A 27,456-nucleotide genomic window follows, 5' to 3' on the forward strand; every position below is an offset into this window, starting at 1 on the left:
TTTGTTGTTCAGAGAGCATAATCGTTTTAAACAGAGGGAAATTTAGAATTAAGTCATGACTTTTGATCCTATTATATCGATATTCAGTTTCTTCTCGTTACCGAAGTTCCTCTCTTAGATCTTGAGAAGCCGATCATTCAAACGGCTCTCGTGGTGTGACGCGATGTTTTGCATGTGAATAGCTCATTTGTACCTCTGTTTTTTTAGGATGGGCGATTTATATTCTAAGCACGTTTTCGTGCATTTTTAAACGTTAGAGGTCTCGAATTACTCTTGTGAGTAAAAACGTGTTTAGCAGAATAGATATGTGTGCAGTACTTCTATTCAAATCTCCTTTATATAGACAGGTTCGTTCCCTGCTGCTATTGTATAAACGACCGCTTACCCTAAAGGCAGTCCACCAAAAATAAATTAAAATTAACAGTAAAAAGAAACGGTCAAAAACGTGGTATTTTTGGGCCAAGAATAATATAAACTGCTCAAAAACGTTTTTCACCAAGCGTAGTTTTGCTTTAAGGCGAGACTAGAATGAAACAATAAACGTTGTTAAGAATTTAAAAGAATAACTTTGCAGTAAAATAAAAACAAAGCAATAACCAAAATATAGACAACCTTTTCCAACGTGCACATATTGTCATATCTGTGCCATCAAAATCTGCTGCTGAGAAACCTTGAATACAGTGCTGCTCCACCATACTCGTTGTGACGTGGCTGGATCCTCCGTGGCAAGGTGTGCACAAAAGAGTTGAGGCGTGGCTGTTCACCACGTCCCATTCTTCTATGGCGGCGTTCCCGACGTCATCCAGCGCGTGAGCGTGATTCGTTCTTGCGGCGACGCAATGTTGATCTCAACTGGTCGCAAATGTTCTCAATGGACCCCTGAAGCAAATACTGCCGACCATATCATTGATTTCTGCCTCTCGAAGGAAGACGTAGCGATTTCCTGCGCACAATTCACTACTGAGACACATGGTTTCCGATTTAAACAATACCAACTATTCAAGGCATGATGCTGTGCAAAACCTTTTTTACACCAGTTTGTATGCAGACGCATTGTGTTCACAAACGTAGCAATAATTTCTACCTATTCTAAGCTAAAATGTGAGCTCCTTTCTTTGTGCGCCAACATTATCTGGAAGTATATGTTCTCCTCGTTTCTGTTACCCAAGTCTACATTACTTCAAACAGCACTTGGGCACCAAGTACGAAGGGCATTTAATAAGTAATGCAACCCATATTTATCCGAAAACAGGTTAGCTTTATTCAGAATTCCAATACTCCATATTATTCCTCGCTTTTTTGGCTACAAAACCATATTTTTTAACAAAATCTCCGTTCAATGCGACGGCTTTACGCTACTTTACATAGGGCCTGTATGCGTGCCAGGTACCACTCTACTGGTCGACGTCGAAGCTAACGTCGTCGAGCTGCTTCAATAACGTCCAAATCATTTACGTGTTCCTTCCCGCGGAGTGCATCCTGCATTGGACCAAAAACATGGAAGACGGAAGTTGCGGGATCCGGGCCGTAGTGTGGCTGAGAAGGAGCAGTCCAATGAGTTCCTCCGGACTTCTGTGAGGACTTGCGTTGACACAGAGAAGGGGAAGTTCTTTTGCATTTTTCTGCCGACGTACACGCTGAAGCCGTTTCTTCAATTTCCTGAGAGCACCACAGTACGCTTCAGAGCTGGTCGTTGCGCCAAGATCAGAGGACATCAGAATAGCCCCTTCAGTGTCCTGGAACACCGTCGCCATGATTTTGTCGATTGAGTGAGCAGCTTTGAACTTTTCTTCGGAGGAGAGGTGCTGTGGGGCCAGTCCGTGGATTGTCATTTTACTTACAGTTCGAAAAAAATTAACCGCTGTTTTATCGCCTGTGACGATGTTTGACAAAAAGTTATCACGATGAGCCTCGTAAGGCGCAAGCAATTCCGCACAAGTGGTCCTTGCTCTTTATGGTCTCCCGTTAGGCGGCAACGGCGAGGAACCCCAGCTGGCACATGCTTTTGAGTACCCCAGCTGGTGGGCGACTGTGTCAGCACTACCAAGAGACATCCAGCTGAGCAGTGAGGTGTTTGTGATCCGTAGATCACCACGAATGAGTGTGTCCACACGTTCCAACATTGCAGGAGTCACAGTTGTATGCAGTCGTCCGGCACGCTGGAGATCGGATAGGTGTGCGCGACCTTGTTACTATGATGACAGACGCCTCGTCCAACAAATGACTGTCCTTTTTTTCGCGGCCGCGGGCCCGTAGACATTCTGCAAGCGACTATGAGTATCTGAGATGCTCAGGTGGCTGGGGGGGGGGGGGGGGGGGAGACCAGACAGCGAGGTCACCGGTCTCATCGGATTAGGGAAGGACGGGTTAAGGAAGTCGGCCGTGCCCTTTCAAAGGAACCATCCCGGGATTTGCCTGGAGCGATTTTGGAAAATCACGGAAAACCTAAATCAGGATGGCCGGCCGCGGGACTGAACCATCGTCCTCCCGAATGCGAGTACAGTGTGCTAGCCACTGCCCAACCTCGCTCGGTCTGCGATGCTCTGGTTTTCCGCCAAAAGAAACTCAATGACAGCTCTCTGCTTTGAAGTACCTCAGTTACAGACACCGTTTTGAATGCTACGTTTAGCGCCACCATCTATCGGAACTTAGTGAAACTATAGGGACTGAAGCGGGAATATTCCACGATGTTCCACAACAAATTAAATTGGCCGAGAAATAATGTATTGCACTAGTTATTGGACGCCCTTCGTACATGTAGACGTACGAGTACGCACTTTCTGATTATGAGTGTTAGCCATATCGATGATACATACATGTTTCGGCGCATTTCATGTTGGGCTGCTTGTTATGATGTAGCTGCAGTATGTTCTACAGCCGGCCCGGGTAGCCGAGCGATTCTAGGAGCTACAGTCTGGAGCCGCGCAGGTTCGAATCCTGCCTCGGGCATGGACGTGTGAGATGTCCTTAGGTTGGTTAGGTTTAAGTAGTTCTAAGTTCTAGCCGACTGATGACCTCAGCAGTTAAATCCCATAGTGTTCAGAGCCATTTGAACCCTTTGATGTTCAGCAAAAGAGTCCCTGATCTTAAAACGAAATACTGTAACATGAAAACCCAGATCGACAGAGGCATGCAAGAAACAGTAGTGTATGTTAATTGTGAAAGCTGCAAGAACCGCAATCAGAAGTTCCGAAGTGTTAGTTACAAAAACTCTAACAGATGGCGCAATACGTAGTGCCCATAAATACCGTATTTTACGGACTATAAGCCGCTACGGGCTATAAAATGCAACTTCATTTTAAGCAATTTTTAAAAAGATCTTTATTATTATATTGCAAAGCCTGACTAAAATAAAATTCTTAGTTTACAAAACCAAACTGACTTTTAAAATCCCTGAATATCAACATCTAGTTTTGGTCACTTTGCATTAAGTCCTCTATTTCCATATTTAGTCTTCATCATTTTTTCAATTCTTCTTTTCTAGCCCGACAAGGGTTTTTTCTGTTGGCGGAGGGCCGAAATGCCGCTCAGCTGCTCTGTTTCCATGTTCTTCTGCCTGTGCTTTTATTTACAATTTATAATGCGCTTCATATGAATACGTTTTAGCTTGTTCCATTACAAAACCAGCTACTAACAAAAATATTGTACTGTTGCCAATAACACAAATCACTTTCAAGTCCACTGGCACCTGGACTGCAACGACGCTTCATAGGCTGTATGGGCGGGGCGGGTGGGAGACGGTTTTAGGAAGCTTGTGAATTCGTCCCGCCACTCACGTTCGTCGCATCGGTGCTCTGCTGCTTCCAGTTGAATCCAGTTACCTTATACGTTTCCCGCGGTATCGAATATATGGCCATTTTTAAACTTGGCGGGGAATTTAATTCAAACATTGGACATTTTTATATTGATTTCGAGTATAAGACGCACTTGAAGTTTGGAGGCAATTTTTCGAAGAAAAAAGTGCGTCTTATAGTCCGTAAAATAGTTACTGACACCCAGAGCGATCTTTTCCACCGTTGATACATGAAAGGTGGTCAGTGTACTGAAGGTAGAGAGTGAAGTCCGGTGTTCCCCTGTTTCTGGTTGTGGAATACTACAGATTAGAACACAGTAATACGGCATCAAGAAGCAGTTTTGAAACACTGTTTAATGTTCTAAAGGACCTGTTAGGAGAATCGTTAACAAGCTCTTCGTCAAATTCGAACGGACTAGCAGTGTGGCTGATTCTCGGGGGGGGGGGGGGGGGGGGGGGGGGGGGGGGGGGACTGGCCCAAGGCCAAATGTAGTTGCTCCTGAAAATGTCACCAAAGCAATATCCGAGAAATCTGTCCCAAGAACTGCTGCAGAGACACGTCCCAGCATGCATACAATGTGTTAATTGTAAGTTGGCTGATTGCCATATGTGGATGCGGGGAGAGAAAGAAGCAATTCCAGCCACCACATAGATCGTCGCGGCGTGAAAAGCTCTGCGAAAAGATTGATTGGCGGACGGTGGAGGGCGATGAGATCGGCAGGAGGGGAGGGAGGGGAGGAGGGGACATATTACGCCTGCCTCTCACAGTGCATGCACTGAATCTGTGCTTCATGCTTCCGCGGAAGCAGAGGTAAAAGTCACTTTAAAGTTGTTCGGAATCGGTTATGAAGTCGTCTTATGTATCCACATGTTTAGTAAAGATCCTAACTGCAACAATTACATACACTCATCACAAAGAAAGGAATAAGTACGAAATAGTGAAGTCAAAACAGTAACAAAGCAGACAACAATGGCTACCTCAAACTGTACTTTCAGCTACGTAATGTTTGCTGCAACTAAAGACAAATGACTGATGTTCAAAGCCTCCCGTTTCTACCTATTCAGATCTTGGTAGCCGTTCGCCCAACTTATAAACATACTGAACAATACTGAGAAACATTGTACACACATTTTCATCCAAAATTGCGAAGTCTTATCAGAATCCACTGTGTTGCAAAGGCCTGACTTTGCTAAGCAGATTCTCACAGAGATTGATAATGGAGACTTTGATGTTGGCTGCATCTGGTTCACAGGTGAAGCGCTCTTCAACTGAATAGATTTGTGAATAAACAAAAACGGCGATTTTGGGATTCTGAAAATCTCCATTTATGTGAAGAGAAACTACTGAATTCTGTCAAAGTTACTCTTTGGGATGTGATATGCAGCAGAGCCATTAGCTCCCTCTTTCCATGCGAGAATCAGTAAGCAGTCTACGACACGTGCAACTTTGGAACAATTTGCCACACAGGAAACGTTAGAGGATCGACCATGCATTGAGTGGTTCACGCGCGACCACAGCGCGCTTTCTTGATGAGTACTTCGTGAACAATCGTTTCTGACGCATGCTTGTATTGGACATCATTTTAACCCGAGGGGGCTACTTATGCTACTGCTAGTGAGGTACACTGTGTTATCAATAGTATCCGGGCACCTGGCTGAAAACGACTTAGAAGTTTGTGGCGCCCTCCACCGGTAATGCTGGAATTCAGTATGGTGTTAGCCCATCCTTAGCCTTGATGACAGCTTCCACTCTCGCAGGCATAAGTTCAATCAGGTGCTGGAAGGTTTCTTGGGAAATGGCAGCCCATTCTTCACGAAGTGCTGCACTGGGGAGAGTTATCGATGTTGGTCGGTGAGGCCTGGCACGAAATCGGCGTTCTTAAACATTCCGAAGGTGTTCTATAGGATTCAGGTCAGGACTCTGTGCAGGCCAGTCCATTATAGGGATGTTATTGTCGTGTAACCACTCCGCCACAGGTCGTGGGTTATGAACATACGCTCGATCGTGTTGAAAGATGCAATCGTGATGCCCGAATTGCTCTTCAACAGTGAGAAGCAAGAAGATGCTTAAAACATAAATGTAGGCCCGTGCTGTGATAGTGCCACGCAAAACAATAAGGGGTGCAAGCCCCTCAATAAAAAACACGACCACACCATGACACCTTCACCTCCGAATTTTCCTGTTGGCACTACACAAGCTGGCAGATGACGTTCACCGGTCTTACACCATACCCACACCCTGCCATCGGATCACCACACTGTGTACGGTGATTCGTCACTCCACGCAACGTTTTTCCACTGTTCAGTCGTCCAAAGTTTGCGCTCCTTACACCAAGCGAGGCGTCGTTTGGCATTTACCGGCGTCATGTGTGGATTTTGAGCAGCCGCTCGACCATGAAATTCAAGTTTTCCCACCTCCCGCCTAACTGTCATAGTACTTGCAGGGGATCCTGATGCAGTAAGCAATTCCCGTGTGATGGTCTGTATAGATGTCTGCCTATTACATATTACGACTTTCTTCAACAGTCGGCGATCTCTGTCAGTAAAGAGATGAGGTCAGCCTGTACGCTTCTGTGCCGTATGTGCCCCTTCACGCTTCCACTTCACACAGTGGACCAAGGGATATTTAGGAGTTTGGAAACATCGCGTACAGACGTGTGACACCAATTCACATGACCATGTTCGAAGTCCGTGAGTTCCGCGGAGCGCACCATTCTGATCTCTCACGATGTCGAATGACTACTGAGGTCGCCGATATGGAGTGCCTGGCACTAGATGGCAGCACAATGGACCTAATATGAAAAACGTATGTTTTTGGGGGTGTCCGGATATTTTTAATAACTTAGTGTACATTGAAAGACAGTCTACCGGAAGTCGAAACTATGTCACCACTGTGGAAAACTTGAATCGTCGACCTTTGCTGCAACTGAATCTGTTACCGTTGATACAACGAGAAGTGATGGCAAATTTCGTTGCCCGTTTGCGCTCGTTCTCTAGTGCAAGAGGTGGCTCTTTTGAAAAGCACCTTTTGTAGTTAGTATTTCTAAACTTCGGTATAAAATACTTACACCTTTCAGTAAACATACTGTTTGTTTCTTTCGTTGTCGATTTTTATTTTCAAGTTATTCAGTTTTAAAATCAGGGAGTCTTTTGTTGTAAATCCTTTATATTCATTTACACTGTGACTTGTTATCGCATATCCCAAGACAGTGGACGCTAAATTGTTTTATAAGGTGGAACCGAATGTAAAGAAACTTTTGTTGCTTCCAGACATAAGTTTACAATAAAAGCTTAGAAATGTTAACAAATGTCTTTTGTTTTTAGCAAAATGATTTCTCGATCCTCAGGATGAGCCCTATTAACCAATCCTTTTTTTTGGTCAACCTATACAATAAATTTATTTTCTCGCCTAATTCGATTCATTAGCTTTTCAGCAGTTATCTGATCCATCAATTTCACTACCTGATCCATCAATTTAACGTTCAGTTTTCTCCTGTTGCACAATATTTCAAAGGCTTCTGTTATTGTCTGAACAGTACATCGTTCACATTTCACTTTCTTACAAGGCTACGCTCCGTAGAAATACTTTCAGAAATAACATCCTAGCATTTAAATTTCTATTCGATGTTAATAAACTTCCCTTTTTCAAGAGGGCTTTTGTTACAATTGCGAGTGGGCATTTTTTATTCCCTCTTTACCGTGGCCATTGACAGTTATTTTGTTGTCCAAGTAGCAAAACCTGTCAATTACTTTTAGTGTTTCATATCCCAATGTAGCGTCGCCTGGTTTAATTCAACTACGCTCTATTACCTTTTGCTAATGTTGTTTTTGTTGTGGTCTTCAGTCCTGAGGCTGGTTTGATGCAGCTCTATCTTGTGCTACTCTATCTTGTGCAAGCTTCTTCATCTCCCAATACCTACTGCAACCTACATCCTTCTGAATCTGCTTAGTGTAGTCATCTCTTGGTCTCCCTCTACGATTTTTACCCTCTACGCTGCCCTCCAATACTAAATTGGTGATCCCTTGATGCCTCAGAACATGTCCTACTGGTCAATTTATCCCACAAACTTCTCTTCTCCCCAATCCTATTCAATACTTCCTCATTAGTTATGTGATCTACCCATCTAATCTTCAGCATTCTTCTGTAGCACCACATTTAGAAAGCTTCTATTCTCTTCTTGTCCAAACTATTTATCGTCCATATTTCATTTCCATACATGGCTACACCCCATACAAATACTTTCAGAAATGACTTCCTAACACTTAAATCTCTACTCGATGTTAACAAATTTCTCTTTTTCAGAAACGCTTTCCTTGCCATTGCCAGTCTACATTTTATATCCTCTCTACTTCGACCATCATCAGTTATTTTGATCCCCAAATACCAAAACTCCTTTACTACTTTAAGTGTCTCATTTCCTAATCTAATTCCCTCAGCATCACCCGACTTAATTCGACTACATTCCATTATCCCCATTTTGCTTTTGTTGATGTTCATCTTATATCCTCCTTTCAAGACACTATCCATTCCGTTCAACTGCTCTTCCAAGTCCTTTGCTGTCTCTGACAGAATTACAATGTCATCGGCGAACCTCAAACTTTTTATTTCTTCTCCATAGATTTTAATACCTACTCCGAATTTTTCTTTTGTTTCCTTCACTGCTTGCTCAATATACAGATTGAATAACATCGGGGAGAGACTACAACCCTGTCTCACTCCCTTCCCGACCACTGCTTCCTTTTCATGTCTCTCGACTCTTATAACTGCCATCTGGTTTCTGTACAAATTGTAAATAGCTTTTCGCTCCCTGTATTTTACCCCTGCCACCTTCAGAATTTGAAAGAGAGTATTCCGGTCAACATTGTCAAAAGCTTTCTCTAAGTCTACAAATGGTAGAAACGTAGGTTTGCCCTTCCTTATTCTAGCTTCTAAGATAAGTCGTAGGGACAGTATTGCCTCACGTGTTCCAACATTTCTACGGAATCCAAACTGATCTTCCCCGAGGTCGGCTTCTACTAGTTTTTCCATTCGTCTGTAAGGAATTCGCGTTAGTATTTTGCAGCTGTGACGTATTAAACTGATAGGTCAGTAATTTTCACATCTGTCGACACCTGCTTTCTTTGCGATTGGAATTATTATATTCTTCTTGAAGTCTGAGGGTATTTCGCCTGTCTCATACATCTTGCTCACCAGATGGTAGAGTTTTGTCGATCTCATTTTTGAGACGTTTGTATTCCTTTTTGCCTGCTTCATTTACTGCATTTTTATATTTTCTCCTTTCATCAATTAAATTCAATATTTCTTCTGTTACCCAAGGATTTCTACTAGCCCTCGTATTTTTACCTACTTGATCCTCTGCTGCCTTCACTACTTCATCCTTCAGAGCTACCCATTCTTCTTCTGCTGTATTTCTTTCCTCCATTCCTGTCAGTTGTTCCCTTATGCTCTCCCTGAAACTCTGTACAACCTCTGGTTTAGTCAGTTTATCCAGGTACCATCTCCTTAAATTCCCACCTTTTTGCAATTTCTTCAGTTTCGAATCTACAGTTCATAACTAATAGATTGTGGTCAGAGTCCACATCTGCCCCTGGAAATGTCTTACAATTTAAAACCTGGTTCCTAAATCTCTGTCTTACCATTATGTAATCTATCTGAAACCTGTCAGTATCTCCAGGGTCCTTCCATGTATACAGCCTTCTTTTATGATTCTTGAACCAAGTGTTAGCTATGATTAAATTGTGCTCTGTGCAAAATTCTACCAGGCGGCTTCGTCTTTCATTTCTTTGCCCCAGTCCATATTCACCTACTACGTTTCCTTCTCCCCCATTTCCTACACTCGAATTCCAGTCACCCATGACTATTAAATTTTCGCCACCCTTCACTAACTGAATAATTTCTTTTATTTGATTTAACATTTCTTCAATTTCTTCGTCATCTGCAGAGCTAGTTGGCATATAAACTTGAACTAGTGTAGTAGGTGTGGGCTTCGTATCTATCTTGGCCACAATAATGCGTTCACTATGCTGTTTGTAGTAGCTTACCTGCACTCCTATTTTTTTATTCATTATTAAACCTACTCCTGTATTACCCTTATCTGATTTTGTGTTTATAACCCTCCTGCCACCGAACTTCACTAACTCGCACTATATCTAACTTTAACCTATCCATTTCCCTTTTTAAATTTTCTGACCTACCTGCCCGATTAAGGGATCTGACATTCCACGCTCCGATTCGTAGAACGCCAGTTTTTTTTCTCCTGATGACGACATCCTCCTGAGTAGTCCCCGCCCAGAGATCCGAATGGGGGATTATTTTACCTCCGGCATATTTTACCCAAGAGGACGCTATCATCATTTAATCATACAGTAAAGCTGCATGCCCTCGGGAAAAATTACGGCCGTAGTTTCCCCTTGCTTTCAGCCGTTCGCAGTACCAGCACAGCAAGGCCGTTTTGGTTATTGTTACAAGGCCAGATCAGTCAATCATCCAGACTGTTGCCCCTGCAACTACTGACAAGGCTGCTGCCCCTCTTCAGGAACCACACGTTTGCCTGGCCTCTCAGCAGATACTGCTGATATTCATCTTAAAACCTCTTTTCACAACACTATCAGTTGCACTCAACTGAAGTATACCGTCTCTGATAGCATTACATTGTCATCGACAAAACTTAGCGCTTTTCTCGTCCTTTTGTCTGAATTGTAATTTCATTTCCAAATGTCTCCTTGGTTTACTGCATCCCGCACGACACTGACTGTGTAACATCGGGGATAGCCTACAAACCTGTCTCACTCCTTTCGCAACCACTGCTTCCCCTTGATGTCCTTCGACTCTTATAACTACAATCTTGTTTCTGTGCAAGATGTAAATAACCTTTTGATATCTGTATTTTATTACTGATACGTTCAAAGTTTCAAAAAATGTAGTCTAGGTACTATTGTGAAGAGCATTCTCTAAGTGAACAATAATTACTATTATCGTAAGCTCGTTTTCTTCGGTCTACCTTCTAAGAGTTTGTTGTTGAGATCTTCAGTCTGAAGACTGGTTTGATTCATCTCTCCATGCTTCTCTATCCTGTGAAAACCTCTTCATCTCTGAATAGCTACTGCAACGTACATCCTTCTGAGTCCTGCTTACTACATTCGTCTCCTGGTCTTCCTCTACGATTTTCACCCCTCACATTTGCATCCAGTACGTATTCAGTGATCTCTTGATGTCTCGGAATGTATCCTATCAACCGATCCCTTCTTCTAGTCAGGTTGTGACACAAATTTCTTTTCTCCCTAGTTCTATCCAGCACATCCTCATTGGTTACATGATCTAGCCAGCTTGTCTTCAGCATTCTTCTGTAGCATCAGTTTTTAGAAGTTTCTGTTCTCTTCTTGTGTAAATTGTTTATCGTCTATGTTTTACTTCTGTACACGGCTACACTCCAAAGAAATATGTTTCCAAAAGACTGCCTAGCACTTAAATCTCTATTCAATGTTGACAAAAACATAGCTTATAGTATTGTCTCCCATGTTCTTGCACATCTACATCTACATCCATACTCCGCAAGCCACCTGACGGTGTGTGGCATAGGGTACCTCGAGTACCTCTATCGGTTCTCCCTTCTATTCCAGGCTCGTATTGTTCGTGGAAAGAAGGATTGTCGGTATGCCTCTGTGTGGGCTCTAATCTCTCTGATTTTATCCTCATGGTCTCTTCGTGAGATATACGTAGGAGGGAGCAATATACTGCTTGACTCCTGGGTGAAGGTATGTTCTAGAAACTTCAACAAAAGCTCGTACCGAGCTACTGAACGTCTCTCCTGCAAAGTCTTCCACTGGAGTTCATCTATCATCTCGGTAACGCTTTCGCGTTTACTAAATAATCCTGTAACGAAGCGCGCTGCTCTCCATTGGATCTTATCTATCTCTTCTGTCAACCCTATCTGGTACGGATCCCACACTGCTGAGCAGTATTCTAGCAGTGGGCGAACAAGTGTACTGTAACCTACTTCCTTTGTTTTCGGATTGCATTTCTTTAGGATTCTTCCAATGAATCTCAGTCTGGCATTTGCTTTACTGACGATCAACTTTATATGATCATTCCGTTTTAAATCACTCCTAATGCGTACTCCCAGATATTTTATGGAATTAACTGCTTCCAATTGCTGACCTGCTATATTGTAGCTAAATGATAAAGGATCTTTCTTTCTATGTATTCGCAGCACATTACACTTGTCTACATTGAGATTCAATTGCCATTCCCTGCAGCATGCGTCAATTCGCTGCAGATCCTCCTGCATTTCAGTACAATTTTCCATTGTTACAACCTCTCGATATACCACAGCATCATCCGCAAAAAGCCTCAGTGAACTTCCGACGTCATCCACAAGGGCATTTATGTATATGGTGAATACCAACGGTCCTACGACACTCCCCTGCGGCACACCTGAAATCACTCTTACTTCGGAAGACTTCTCTCCATTGAGAATGACATACTGCATTCTGTTATCTAGGAACTCTTCAAGCCAATCATACAATTGGTCTGATAGTCCATATTCTCTTACTTTGTTCATTAATGGACTATGGGGAACTGTATCGAACACCTTGCGGAAGTCAAGAGACACGGCATCTACCTGTGAACTTGTGTGTATAGCCCTCTGAGTCTCGTGGACGAAAAGCGCGAGCTGGGTTGCATACGACCGTCTTTTTCGAAACCCATGCTGATTCTTACAGAGTACATTTCTAGTCTCCAGAAAAGTCATTATACTCGAACATAATACGTGTTCCAAAACTCTACAACTGATCGACCTTAGAGATATAGGTCTATAGTTCTGCACATATGTTTGATGTCCCTTCTTGAAAACGGGAATGACCTGTGCCCTTTTCCAATCCTTTGGAATCCTACGCTCTTCTAGAGACCTACGGTACACCACTGCAAGAAGGGGGGCAAGTTCCTTCGCGTACTCTGTGTACAATCGAACTGGTATCCCATCAGGTCCAGCGGCCTTTCCTCTTTTGAGCGATTTTAATTGTTTCTCTATCGCTCTGTCGTCTATTTCGATATCTACTATTTTGTCATCTATGCTACAATCTAGAGAAGGAACAACAGTGCAGTCTTCTTCTGTGAAACAGCTTTGGAAAAAGACATCTAGTATTTCGGCCTTTAGTCTGTCATCCACATCTGTGGAACTCAAACTGATCTTTCCAGAGGTCACATGTAACAGCTTTTCCGTTCTTCTGTAAATAATTCTTGTGTCTCATACACCCTGCATACGACGTGTGACAGGGTTACCAGTTTATGAAACGCTTAAACCGTATTTTGTGTGTACGGTAGACGCTCTTGTAACTCTCGCGTCACTCGCCTGTCTTCGCTGCGTGGGCGGCGGCGACATCCGCGCGCCAAGCTGTGGTGGAATTCTCGCGCCGCAGCTGCGTCAGGGCGCGGGTGGGCGTGGCCGGCGCTCGGCGCGTCTCGGCTTCACACTCCACAGCCTGCCGTGACGTCACGAAACGCTCCCGTGAACCCGCCTGCCGGACTGCACCAGCACGTCTCCCAAGCATAGAGTGAGCATTGCGTTCTGCGCATGTTGTTAACATTAAACCAGGACTGTCACGTGTTTTCGGAACTTCGCTGTTCGCGTGTGTTCTTTCTGCAGCGTTTGAAGTTTATAATATCAAGAGTTTTTGTTGTGTTTCACCGTTCGTTGATAGTGTAATAGCGATGGTGAATTACTGTTGTTGCTACGGATGCAAAGAAAAATATGTGAAAGGAGGGATATTAACTTTTCACGGACTCATACAATGTAGCTCTAATTATACACTCCTGGAAATGAAAAAAAGAACACATTGACACCGGTGTGTCAGACCCACCATACTTGCTCCGGACACTGCGAGAGGGCTGTACAAGCAATGATCACACGCACGGCACAGCGGACACACCAGGAACCGCGGTGTTGGCCGTCGAATGGCGCTAGCTGCGCAGCATTTGTGCACCGCCGCCGTCAGTGTCAGCCAGTTTTCCGTGGCATACGGAGCTCCATCGCAGTCTTTAACACTGGTAGCATGCCGCGACAGCGTGGACGTGAACCGTATGTGCAGTTGACGGACTTTGGGCGAGGGCGTATAGTGGGCATGCGGGAGGCCGGGTGGACGTACTGCCAAATTGCTCAACACGTGGGGCGTGAGGTCTCCACAGTACATCGATGTTGTCGCCAGTGGTCGGCGGAAGGTGCACGTGCCCGTCGACCTGGGACCGGACCGCAGCGACGCACGGATGCACGCCAAGACCGTAGGATCCTACGCAGTGCCGTAGGGAACCGCACCGCCACTTCCCAGCAAATTAGGGACACTGTTGCTCCTGGGGTATCGGCGAGGACCATTCGCAACCGTCTCCATGAAGCTGGGCTACGGTCCCGCACACCGTTAGGCCGTCTTCCGCTCACGCCCCAACATCGTGCAGCCCGCCTCCAGTGGAGTCGCGACAGGCGTGAATGGAGGGACGAACGGAGACGTGTCGTCTTCAGCGATGAGAGTCGCTTCTGCCTTGGTGCCAATGATGGTCGTATGCGTGTTTGGCGCCGTGCAGGTGAGCGCCACAATCAGGACTGCATACGACCGAGGCACACAGGGCCAACACCCGGCATCATGGTATGGGGAGCGATCTCCTACACTGGCCGTACACCTCTGGTGATCGTCGAGGGGACACTGAATAGTGCACGGTACATCCAAACCGTCATCGAACCCATCGTTCTACCATTCCTAGACCGGCAAGGGAACTTGCTGTTCCAACAGGACAATGCACGTCCGCATGTATCCCGTGCCACCCAACGTGCTCTAGAAGGTGTAAGTCAACTACCCTGGCCAGCAAGATCTCCGGATCTGTCCCCCATTGAGCATGTTTGGGACTGGATGAAGCGTCGTCTCACGCGGTCCGCACGTCCAGCACGAACGCTGGTCCAACTGAGGCGCCAGGTGGAAATGGCATGGCAAGCCGTTCCACAGGACTACATCCAGCATCTCTACGATCGTCTCCATGGGAGAATAGCAGCCTGCATTGCTGCGAAAGGTGGATACACACTGTACTAGTGCCGACATTGTGCATGCTCTGTTGCCTGTGTCTATGTGCCTGTGGTTCTGTCAGTGTGATCATGTGATGTATCTGACCCCAGGAATGTGTCAATAAAGTTTCCCCTTCCTGGGACAATGAATTCACGGTGTTCTTGTTTCAATTTCCAGGAGTGTAGTTATCTTATTAGTAAGAGACACTGTATATGTTTTAAAATTTCGAGACGCATTATAATTAAGGCTTGATTCTGTAGACCTATTTTTCTACGATTTTATGACTATATAATAGATATTACGACTCGTACAAAAGCTTACAAACAATCGCTTCCTCTCCTAAATTTGCTAGTGGAACAGGAAAGGAAATGGTTAGTTGTCTCAGTAAATACTATCCTCCATGCATTTATCAGTGCCTTGTTGATTATGTATATACATTACTCAGCCTACTATTTATCTAATAAACTGGGAGCAAGTACGTAAAATATGTTAAATTAATACTTCAATGTGTCACCATCATCATCATCATTTAAGAATGATTATGCCTTTCAGCGTTCAGCCTGGAGCATAGTCCCCCTTATAAAATTCCTCCATGATCCCCTATTCAGTGCTAACATTGGTGCCTCTTCTGATGTTAAGCCTATTACTTCAAAATCATTCTTAACCGAATCTAGGTACCTTCTCCTTGGTCTACCCCGACTCCTCCTACCCTCTACTGCTGAACCCATGAGTCTCTTGGGTAACCTTGATTCTCCCATGCGTGTAACATGACCCCACCATCTAAGCCTGTTCGCCCTGACTGATACATCTATAGAGTTCATTCCCAGTTTTTCTTTGATTTCCTCATTGTGCACACCCTCCTGCCATTGTTCCCATCTACTAGTACCTGCAATCATCCTAGCTACTTTCATATCCGTAACCTCAACCTTGTTGATAAGGTAATCTGAATAAATCCAGCTTTCGTTCCAATACAACAAAGTTGGTCGAAAGACTGAACGGTGCACAGATGACTTAGTCTTGGTACTGATTTCCTTCTTGCAGAAGAGAGTAGATCGTAGTTGAGCGCTCACTGCATTAGCTTTGCTACACCTCGCTTCCAGTTCTTTCACTATGTTGCCATCCTGTGGGAATATGCATCCTAAGTACTTGAAACTGTCCACATGTTCTAACTTTGTTTCTCCTATTTGGCACTCAATCCGTTTATATATCTTTCTCACTGACATTACTTTTGTTTTGGAGATGCTAATCTTCATATCATAGTCAAAGTGTCACCAGTAAGAAAAATTGTGCTTTAGGTCGCAAAAACGAGAAAATAAATACGCAGAAATAGTAGAAAAAAGAACGAATTAGCAGGGATATAATCGCTAATGTGTGGCAAATTCGGTGTTTTTCGGACACTTGCAAAAGTACTAGCGTACTGTCAAGTCGTTTTGCAAGACTGTTACTGCAAAAATGTACCTCAGGCTCTGTAATACTATAAAGTGCCGTATCATATCGAAAACTACCAAAAATCTAGTGCATCTGAACTGTGACACCTGTCGCAAAGAAGCAGAATGTAATATCACTTGCCCTTGAAAGTTACGTAGCTGGTTTATTGCCGGTATCAAATGGATACTGTTAAAATGTCTGCGCAACATATATAAATAATCCACGACACGTACGTAAAGAATCCGTCTGTACTACGGATGTAGTGACATCCTAAATGTACAGGGCGGTATACGGACAAACACACGACGTCCCGAGAACACGTGATCAGGCCGGCAATGTACGTTGACCAACAAAATCTGTTCTGCGCATGTGAATGCTCACTCCAGAGATATTTACTCTATGCTCGCAAGCACAGACGCAGCGCGATTTCTTCCTTACTGACCATGTTTCTGTTTAGTAGCGGTGGACGCGGCTTCGGCAGTCATCCAACACACCCTGACGAATCAATGAAACGATTACATCAGTAAGACGTATAAAAATCGCACGGGTTTCTTTCTATCATCCAAGCGTTCACCCCGTACAGCAAGTTCCAAATTATCCCGGTTGTGGATTATCGGCTTGACGATTATCGTAATTTAAATAATGAAAAATTGCACCAGTTATCTATTCAAGCTATTTTTCCACGCTTAGCACAACGTGTTCCGATAATATTTTTGTGAGGTTCACATGTGCGACTTTCTGCATCTCTTGCACTGTAGTTGTCTTTTTGAGGTTACACAGTAATCGGAAAATTGGACAAGCTAATCTTGGAATGTTCTTTATACGCTAATGTTAGAGTTAGCATTTTTGTTTTTCCACTTCCAAGTATTGGGGCTTCTCCTTTACACAGAATCTCACCCATAAGCAAATCATCACTTACACTGCTTGTTTTTGTAATCAAAACATGCTATAGAGATAGTACGACAGTATGGTTTCACAAAGAGTTTGTATAAAGTCAGGGGTGTTACATTTTCTGAGCATTACATTACATACATAAAGTTGGTCAGTTACAAAATTTATTTTACTGTTATTGACTGTTGAATTATCGATTAAATTTCTATTTTGTTGCAGATGTTGAGTAGAACCTATGTAGGAATGAACATATTTATGGAAAATACTACAGTTATCTTATGGAGGAAGACACATTTGCAAATAATTAATTCGCTATTTAGTTTGTCACTGAGAAGCCACCAAAAATCTGTATGTAGACAGATGCATTTGAAAATGAGAATAATTTCTCGAAACACATTGTGCTAATCATGAAAAAAAGTAACTGCTGCACTTTTTCACTATCTAAATCGTGAATGACACAGTTGTTAGCTGTCCAAAAACATCGATTATGATGAACGAAACTGAAGAGTATCAGCGCATAGTCCAGCAAATTTTTAAAAAAAGTGGGAAACGATGCCTACAAAATTATATTATTCAACAACAAACGAGTAACCCACCGAGTCTTTAAAGACTCGAACTCCCATAAATAAAACAGCTCAAACGTATGCAAAAATCTAGTAAGTGATAAACGGGGGGCTAGCGAGAAAAAGTTTAGTACACGTTTGAAATGATGTGTAAAGTTCGTTAGAAGTCGTTAAGCGCTCTCGTTCTTAAATATAAAATGCTGAATGAACTACACACAAAAATCAAATTCACAATGGAACCTGAAACCAATAAAACTATATATTTTTTGGACTTGACAACCGTAAATAGTAACAAGGAGCACAACTCTTGCCACCCAAAAACACACAACTACACATACATTAACACAATGATTAACAGAATAATAAATCTGCCTTTAGAACATACTGCCGTACAAAAAGAATTTGCAGTCCTTACCTACAAATCTCAATAAAATAACTTAGATCCAAGCATAGTGAGAAAACTATACGATAAACGCCTTAAACCAAAATCCACTACAATCCATAGCGAGATAAAATTGACGACAGAAATACCCACAAGACAAAAGTTCAGACACACACCGGAAACACATAGGACAAATATCCAACGAACTAAACCATTACTAAAGAAGACAGCAGTTAAATTCGCGTACAGAACCAGACGCAACCTCAAACCACTAATAAATTTCGATAAAGCAAAACCACCTCACATACACAACCAGGCATATATAAAATAAATTGTAAAAACTGTGATAAATTCTATATAGGCAGAAACTTCGAAATTAGGTACAGAGAACACACAAGAATTAGCGACACAAACCAATCCACGATATTCAACCATCTAAAAACAGAAAATCGTGAAGCTGATCACATAAGAAACTCAATGAAAATCTTGCATATAACATCAAATGGATTTAAAATGAAAATTTTGGAAGATATCGAAATCTATATACTCACAGGAACAATCCCTGGTAGAATACTAAACGAACAGCCGGACCTAAAACATAAAAAGTTTCTAGATAAATTTATTGAAATCGTACAGCTTGATTCGAGTTACTCGTAATAAAATAAAAACACAGATATATACACACTACAAAAACGTAACAAAGATTATAATACCACGTCATAGATAATCACAAACGAATAAACAAATTGTAACCATACAGCATCGCCAGATTAGCTGCCAATCGTAGCTCTCAAAAGCACATCAGTACGTAGATGCGACAAAAGACCTAGCTTATATCTGCGAACAACAACAATTAATAGAAATTAAGGTAAATATTTAAAAACTTGGCTGCAGATGGAAACGACCTATCCGACAGTAAGATTAAAACAGCGGCAGCGCCACGATGCAATATGGAAGTAACTACTGGCACACAGTAAAACAAAATTTTTATTGGTTATAATGTTACAGCTTTTAACAAAGAATATTTAGCTGCAGATAGCCCGAATATGGCGATAATACCGAAACAGGCCTATTGATAATGTAAAACGTCTAGCAATTAATAATTATAGCAACATTCTGGTACATTACCGTCTTTTATTTTATTATGTCATTACGAGATATTTACCATGCTGCGGGCCCCAAGATAAAGTGCAAATTTTTAGAGGTGCTGAGGAAGGTAGAATGTAGCAGCTGGTAACCCATTTCTCAGTAAGAGCCTTTCAATAAACAGGAAAACATTAGCATTTTTTGTGGTTCGATAGGAGCATTTTTTCATTGGTCGGAGCATGCTGGAGAAAATTCACTCGACTATACCGACGTTTTCACTTCCCAGAAAATGAGAACCGTTGTCCGAAAACCAGTGACTGAAGAACAGAAACAGAAAACAATACACAATTGTTTCCTGGAAAATGAACTGAAAGCAGATATGGTGTGTTCTGAATGCAACTTTGTAAATAAGTAGCCAGTTTCTGGCGAGTAACGCGTGAGTAATGTAGTGGGCTTTCAAATGCCTCCTGTAGCCTGCTCTGTAAATATCATTTACTTGTAAGAACTTGTGTATTTTGGATTATCCGTGCAATCTTTGATTCATATTAACCAGGGTAATTGAGAGATTACTATATTTCAATATAATATCAGTCATAAATAATAAAACGATATGCTGTTTAGCTCTGTATCCTATTTGCACAGCGAAGAATGGGTAGCTTTGAGGACTGAAATAGTGAAGGCAGCAGAGGATCAAGTAGGTAAAAAGACAAGGGCTAGTACAAATCCTTGGGTAACAGAAGAGACACTGAATTTAATTGATGAAAGGAGAAATTACAAAAATGCAGTAAGTGAAGCATGCAAAAAGGAATACAAACGTCTCAAAAATGAGATCGACAGGAAGTGCAAAATGGCTAAGCAGGGATGGCTAGAGGACAAATGTAAGGATGTAGAAGCTTCTCTCACTACGGGTAAGATAGATACTGCCTACAGGAAAATTAAAGAGACCTTTGGAGAAAAGAGAACCACTTGCATGAATATCAAGAGCTCAGATGGAAACCCAGTTCTAAGCAAAGAAGGGAAAGCAGAAAGGTGGAAGGAGTATGTAGAGGGTCTACACAGGGGCGATGTACTTGAGGACAATATTATGGAAATGGAAGAGGATGTAGATGAAGATGAAATGGAAGATATCATACTGCGTGAAGAGTTTGACAGAGCACTGAAAGACCTGAGTCGAAACAAGGCACCGGGAGTAGACAATATTCCATTAGAACTAATGACAGCCTTGGGAGAGCCAGTCCTGACAAAACCATCTGGTGAGCAAGATGTATGAGACAGGCGAAATTCCCTCAGACTTCAAGAAAAATATAATAATTCCAATCCCAAAGAAAGCAGATGTTGACAGATGTGAAAATTACCGAACTATCAGTTTAATAAGTCACGGCTGCAAAATACTAACGCGAATTCTTTACAGACGAATGGAAAAACTGGTAGAAGCCGACCTCGGGGAAGATCAGTTTGGATTCCGTAGAAATGTTGGAACACGTGAGGCAATACTGACCCTACGACTTACCTTAGAAGCTAGAATAAGAAAGGGCAAACCTACGTTTCTACCATTTGTAGACTTAGAGAAAGCTTTTGACAATGTTGACCGGAATACTCTCTTTCAAATTCTGAAGGTAGCAGGGGTAAAATACAGGGAGCGAAAAGCTATTTACAGTTTGTACAGAAACCAGATGGCAGTTATAAGAGTCGAGGGACATGAAAGGGAAGCAGTGGTTGGGAAGGGAGTGAGACAGAGTTGTAGCCTCTCCCCGACGCTATTCAATCTTTATATTGAGCAAGCAGTAAAGGAATCAAAAGAAAATTTCGGAGTAGGTATTAAAATCCATGGAGAAGAAATAAAAACTTTGAGGTTCGCCGATGACATTGAAATTCTGTCAGAGACAGCAAAGGACTTGAAAGAGCAATTGAACGGAATGGACAGTGTTTTGAAAGGCGGATATAAGATGAACATCAACAAAAGCAAAACAAGGATAGTGGAATTTAGTGGAATTAAGTCGGGCGACGCTGAGGGAATTAGATTAGGGAATGAGACACTTAAAGTAGTAAGGGAGTTTTGCTATTTGAGGAGCAAAATAACTGATGATGGTCACAGTAGAGAGGATATAAAATGTAGACTGGCAATGGCAAGGAAAGCGTTTCTGAAGAAGAAAAATTTGTTAATATCGAGTATATAGATTTAAATATCAGGAAGTCGTTTCTGAAAGTATATGTATGGAGTGTAGCCATGTATGGGAGTGAAACATGGACGATAAATAGTTTAGACAAGAAGAGAATAGAAGCTTTCGAAATGTGATGCTACAGAAGAATGCTGAAGATTAGATGGGTAGATAACGTAACTAATGAGGAGGTATTGAATAGAATTGGGGAGAAGAGGAGTTCGTGGCACAACTTGACCAGAAGAAGGCATCGGTTGGTGGGACATGTTCTGAGGCATCAAGGGATCACCAGTTTAGTACTGAAGGGCAGCGTGGAGGGTAAACATCGTAGAGGGAGACCAAGGGATGAATACACTAAGCAGATTCAGAAGGATGTAGGTTGCAGTAGGTACTGGGAGATGAAGGAGCTTGCACAGGATAGAGTAACATGGAGAGTTGCATCAAACCAGTCTCAGGACTGAAGACCACAACAACAACAACAATACACCTGAATGTGTATGGTACTTTAGTGACACCAGCGTTCTCGTGACGTAACATCTGTTATAGCTCCAAATTATTTATTTTGTTTCACACTTTCGAAATTTCATCTTTATTTCATTTACAATATATTAGCGTTGACCGTGATTTTCTAGATTTAGTTCACTGAGGTAAGAAACTGAAGTTCAGAGATTAATTTGTAGCTATCTTATTGGCTTGAAAACAAGAACTTAAACTCACTGCATCTGTTCAAAGTAATGACCGCTAGTCACGATGCGTGCATTACTGTATGTCCCATTGACTGAATTGTGCGCTGCTTTCAAAAGCATCTTGCATAAGATGTTTATTGTGGGCGTGTATCCGTTGCTCCACAGGTACTGTCCACACTGTATTTTCGAAATGCATTTACGGGTGTTATTGATGGATCTTCTGGCTGCAATTTTCTCAAATTCTTCTGTTTGAACTTTTGTTTGTCGAGAACCTCGGCCAGTTCTCTGAGACGTGAAGGACCTAGTCTCTCGGGAGGTCTTATCCACAGCGTTAAAGTCCTTCTAGTCAGCGTGACGCCTATTGTGAAACTTGCCTTTGTACATTCGTTCAGCTATCGGTGCAGGTAAACTGCGGACACTGTTACGTGGCTGTTTTAGGTGCGGAATAATATAAGTTACCTATACTTTGATTAATAACTACTCCATGTGCGATTATCAGGAAATAATATCCAGACTTACTGACTCTTCGAACACCACATACGTTGTTATATCCATCAAGTCCATCCACCACCATGCGTATCAGCGGGTTGTACAAAAATCGGTCCTTAAATGAAGGTAATTTTAATATTTATTACTTACAACTAATAACGCGCATGATAGAGATTGACTTCTTAACGGGCAAGTGAGGAATCTGAAAAGCGACGCACACACACCACATGACTGGGGAATATACTATCTTGATTTTAACCATTCGACTTCTCTCACAATACTAGCCAACTTAACTGGGCGTTGTGTTAATCAGGGCGTTAGAACACAATGTGAGTTGGAGGGAGACGGAGGAATAGGCCTGAGCGTGCTTTAGAATATCAGAAATCATCCATAGATTTAGTACTTGATCAAGATGAATCACTGCTATACATACAGTCACAAGACATTAATGGGCCTCAGAAAATACATCAGTAATCAAATTGCCACACATAGTTCCGTCCAGGAGCACCCGAACAAATGCATTTAAAGGGTAACTACAAATACGTGTCAACAATTTGTAATCCTCTGGGTCTGCTGCGTAATAAATGTCTTCCAAGGACATAATAAATTTGTATAACCAGTTACGCTGCTATGACTATTATTTTATTTCAACTATAGGCCTATTTCAGCTGTACAGACATCATCAGGTTCTCTGCAGTAGAACATCTTTGAAATGTTGGTACATTTGTTGTATTACTTCTGTGCAATAATGTTATTTCTGTTGCTGTTTATTTGCTACTGATTAGATTTTACATTAACGTAGCAATAACAATCAGTTCTGTAGTATGTTCTGACTTTTCTTTTAGTAGAAGCCAGAAATAAATCTGAATCTATAGTTGACATTTAGTGAGAGCAGTTGTAGCAGATGATTTCTGTTCTTGTCTATTTGTTTATTGATTATATTCTTTCGTTGTTATTCTAGTAGTAATCAGTTGTGTGCTGTATTCTGACTTTTCATTAATAATAGTCAGTAGTAAAATTAATTTCCAGTTGAAATTTCCTGACAGCAATTACGTCAGATGATCAGCGTTACTGTATGGCTACAACCCCTTGTTGAGATTTCTATCAGCGATATTATTGGGTCAGATTGAATGGATATCTGTGGTGTTGTTATTTAAGTTAAATTTTGTATCTGGTTGCATTATGGTTTATCTAGGATTTTGATGGTCCAGTCGAGGAAGTTTATGGATTTTTTTTCTCTCTGTTTCCATGGCAAATTTTGTTTTGGGATGTTGAGTATTGATATCCGTTTTTGATGCTCAAGAGTGTCCCGAACGTGAGTCATCTTCGCCGTCTTCTCGACCATCTTGGAAACGTTTGAACCATTCAAAAACGGGCACACGTGTAGTAGTAGTAGTAGTAGTAGTAGTAGTAGTTTTATTCATCCGTAGATCTCTTTTTACAAGGATATAGGACATGTCAAAGTATTTACAAGCTTAGATCAATTTACAATAAGCTAATTCGTATACACATATATTTACAGACTTCTAGTTGAGACAATCATTAGATTTTACTCCTGGTATACAATAATTTATTTACAAATAACTCATAAAATAATGTAATGCCACACTATTCACTCATATTTCACTATCAGTCACTGCACACACTATACACACATTGTTTCATAACACTTCACTCACTACATACACACACACACACACACACACACACACACACAGGTGATCCTTGGGCCATTTTCTGTACTGCAAGTTCCCATTTGCTATCCTGAAAAACTGAGTCAGCATCCCTTCATAATGAGTGAGATGTTGAGCTCAGAAAGAGGAAGAGGTGTTAGTATTGTGCTATGCATAGCTTGAGGGGAGAGTGTCTCTAGAAAGGAAAAAAGAAGAAAAATAATAAAGTGAAGGTGTTATGTGGAATATTGGATGTTTTATAATCATCATTATTATTATTATTTGTTTGTATAACATTTTTTTTATCAAACCCCTACTCTGCTTTATCTAAGTAATCCTTCAATGTATAAAATGTGTTGCATAACAGGTACTTTTTAGCTGCCTTCTTAAATAAGTGTATTTTTGAAATTTCTTTAATCTCTTTTGGTAATTTATTGTACAGTTTTATTCCTTGGTAGAAAATGCTGTTTTGAGTTTTATGTTTATTTTTTCTTGGTAAATATAAGTTGAGTCTATCTCTTGTTGCATGGTCATGGACAGAGCTGTTTGTGCAGTAATTGCCAATGTTGCTTTTGATGTGTACAACTGACTGGTAAATGTGTACACATGGAGCAGTTAAAATTCCCAGTGTTTTGAACAGATCTTTACAATGAGCTCGACTACTATTTCTGGTTATTATTCTTATGGCTCTTTTCTGGACGTGACAAACAGTCTTCCTCATACACTTTTTTTCTTAAAAGATAGGTTTCAGTAGCAATTTTTTTGAAGTCTCATGTCAAATATGCGTCAGTTCGTTTCTTTATTATTTCACTTGTCATTTGTCCAGCGAAACAAAATAAAAGCTCTTACACAAACGAAGGCAACGGTCACGCTGATTTTTCTGCAGACACCAGAAGTGATGATAGTAACGTCATTGTACTTAGTGCAAGTTTACTTACTTTGCGTCAGACCCGTTATTTCATAGCCACACCACGTATACTAAATCCTACTATACCATATGCGGCACGTAGCAAGTTTTTGTAACGAGTAATGCTCTATCTTCGACAATCAGTCATAAATGTAAACAGTGCTACACTCCACCATGAATACATTAAAGAAAATTGTGTTTGTATCGATCATTGTTCTCGCCTTAAAGTACATGCTTTAGGAATTTCAGCTGTGAAGGCGTTACCCGACAAAGTAAAGTATAGATCCAGTAATAGCAGGAAGTAAACTTCACCGTGAGATGAGGTAAATCAGCGTTCACGCTCTAAGTTGTGATTTTCCTTATTTCATAGGTCAAGTACAGAATACGGTGATGGAAAACGCCTTCACGGTCAGGTGCCTTGGCTTGCTATTAGGATTATTGAATAGTAGTAGAAGAGAAGAGAAATGTCGACGGAGAATATGCAAGAAATCGAAAAATGAAAAGTATCTTCTGGTGCACTGCTCTTGTTACGTTAACTACACTTCTCGTTCCGTAGATTGGTAATGAGGAGATCCCCAACAATGCACAACACGTCATAAAACAAGAATACATAACAGAAACTTACAAAAATGCAAATGCTCCTTTCACATACTCGGAGTGAAATAGTCATGAACATAGAACAACTAAAAAATATGAAACAAAAGATTTTTGTTTAAGACAGAACACGAAACTTGTGACAGACACGTAAATTTATGTACGCTGAAGTCCGTGATATAATCCTTTGACTATTACATCTATGCCTCGTTAAACGGAAATCAGTTTACAACACTTTCTACGCTGCTCGAATTACTGCACTGAAGATGTGCGAAATTCAGATTTTACGTATGGGCAACACTCACGTCATTAGATATTACGGATAATGTAAACACTGATTGATTATACAAAGAAATTCATCAATGAAGCCGCTCCTCTTAATCTTACTTTTTATGGTAGCTGGTAACTTACTGAAAACGTGTCTTATCTGGTTATTTGGCACTTTTCTAGAAATTACGTTGCTAACGCCTTATGTAGATTGTTCTTATTTCTGTTACTTATTCTACGACTTTAAGCTGTTGTTTTCAGAGAGTCATATGTTATTTATAACGAATTTCATCATGGAATAAATATATTGGAACGCAATAACTACACTCCTGGAAATTGAAATAAGAACACCGTCAATTCATTGTCCCAGGAAGGGGAAACTTTATTGACACATTCCTGGGGTCAGATACATCACATGATCACACTGACAGAACCACAGGCACATAGACACAGGCAACAGAGCATGCACAATGTCGGCACTAGTACAGTGTATATCCACCTTTCGCAGCAATGCAGGCTGCTATTCTCCCATGGAGACGATCGTAGAGATGCTGGATGTAGTCCTGTGGAACGGCTTGCCATGCCATTTCCACCTGGCGCCTCAGTTGGACCAGCGTTCGTGCTGGACGTGCGGACCGCGTGAGACGACGCTTCATCCAGTCCCAAACATGCTCAATGGGAGACAGATCCGGAGATCTTGCTGGCCAGGGTAGTTGACTTACACCTTCTAAAGCACGTTGGGTGGCACGGGATACATGCGGACGTGCATTGTCCTGTTGGAACAGCAAGTTCCCTTGCCGGTCTAGGAATGGTAGAACGATGGATTCGATGACAATTTGGATGTACCATGCACTATTCAGTGTCCCCTCGACGATCACCAGAGGTGTACGGCCAGTGTAGGAGATCGCTCCCCACACCATGATGCCGGGTGTTGGCCCTGTGTGCCTCGGTCGTATGCAGTCCTGATTGTGGCGCTCACCTGCACGGCGCCAAACACGCATACGACCATCATTGGCACCAAGGCAGAAGCGACTCTCATCGCTGAAGACGACACGTCTCCATTCGTCCCTCCATTCACGCCTGTCGCGACACCACTGGAGGCGGGCTGCACGATGTTGGGGCGTGAGCGGAAGACGGCCTAACGGTGTGCGGGACCGTAGCCCAGCTTCATGGAGACGGTTGCGAATGGTCCTCGCTGATACCCCAGGAGCAACAGTGTCCCTAATTTGCTGGGAAGTGGCGGTGCGGTCCCCTACGGCACTGCGTAGGATCCTACGGTCTTGGCGTGCATCCGTGCGTCGCTGCGGTCCGGTCCCAGGTCGACGGGCACGTGCACCTTCCGCCGACCACTGGCGACAACATCGATGTACTGTGGAGACCTCACGCCTCACGTGTTGAGCAATTTGGCGGTACGTCCAACCGGCCTCCCGCATGCCCACTATACGCCCTCGCTCAAAGTCCGTCAACTGCACATACGGTTCACGTCCACGCT

At 42.2% G+C, this 27,456-nt stretch overlaps 1 protein-coding gene across 2 annotated transcripts in view; it reads left to right on the plus strand.

The window, feature by feature from the left end:
• Window positions 1–27,456, plus strand: part of LOC126334715 (multiple inositol polyphosphate phosphatase 1) — a 289,351-nt gene that overhangs the window by 56,439 nt on the left and 205,456 nt on the right. Inside the window, exon 2 of one of the 2 annotated variants that reach the window (XM_049997228.1) lies at window positions 13,116–13,345. The exons of the other annotated variant lie outside the window; for it this stretch is intronic. The gene's annotated coding sequence lies outside the window, so the exon portion shown is untranslated. The remainder of the gene's footprint in view (window positions 1–13,115; window positions 13,346–27,456) is intronic. 2 annotated transcript variants of the gene reach the window in all.

The sequence above is a fragment of the Schistocerca gregaria genome, chromosome 2 (assembly GCF_023897955.1).
Source record: "Schistocerca gregaria isolate iqSchGreg1 chromosome 2, iqSchGreg1.2, whole genome shotgun sequence".
NCBI classification, from domain to species: Eukaryota; Metazoa; Arthropoda; class Insecta; order Orthoptera; family Acrididae; genus Schistocerca; species Schistocerca gregaria.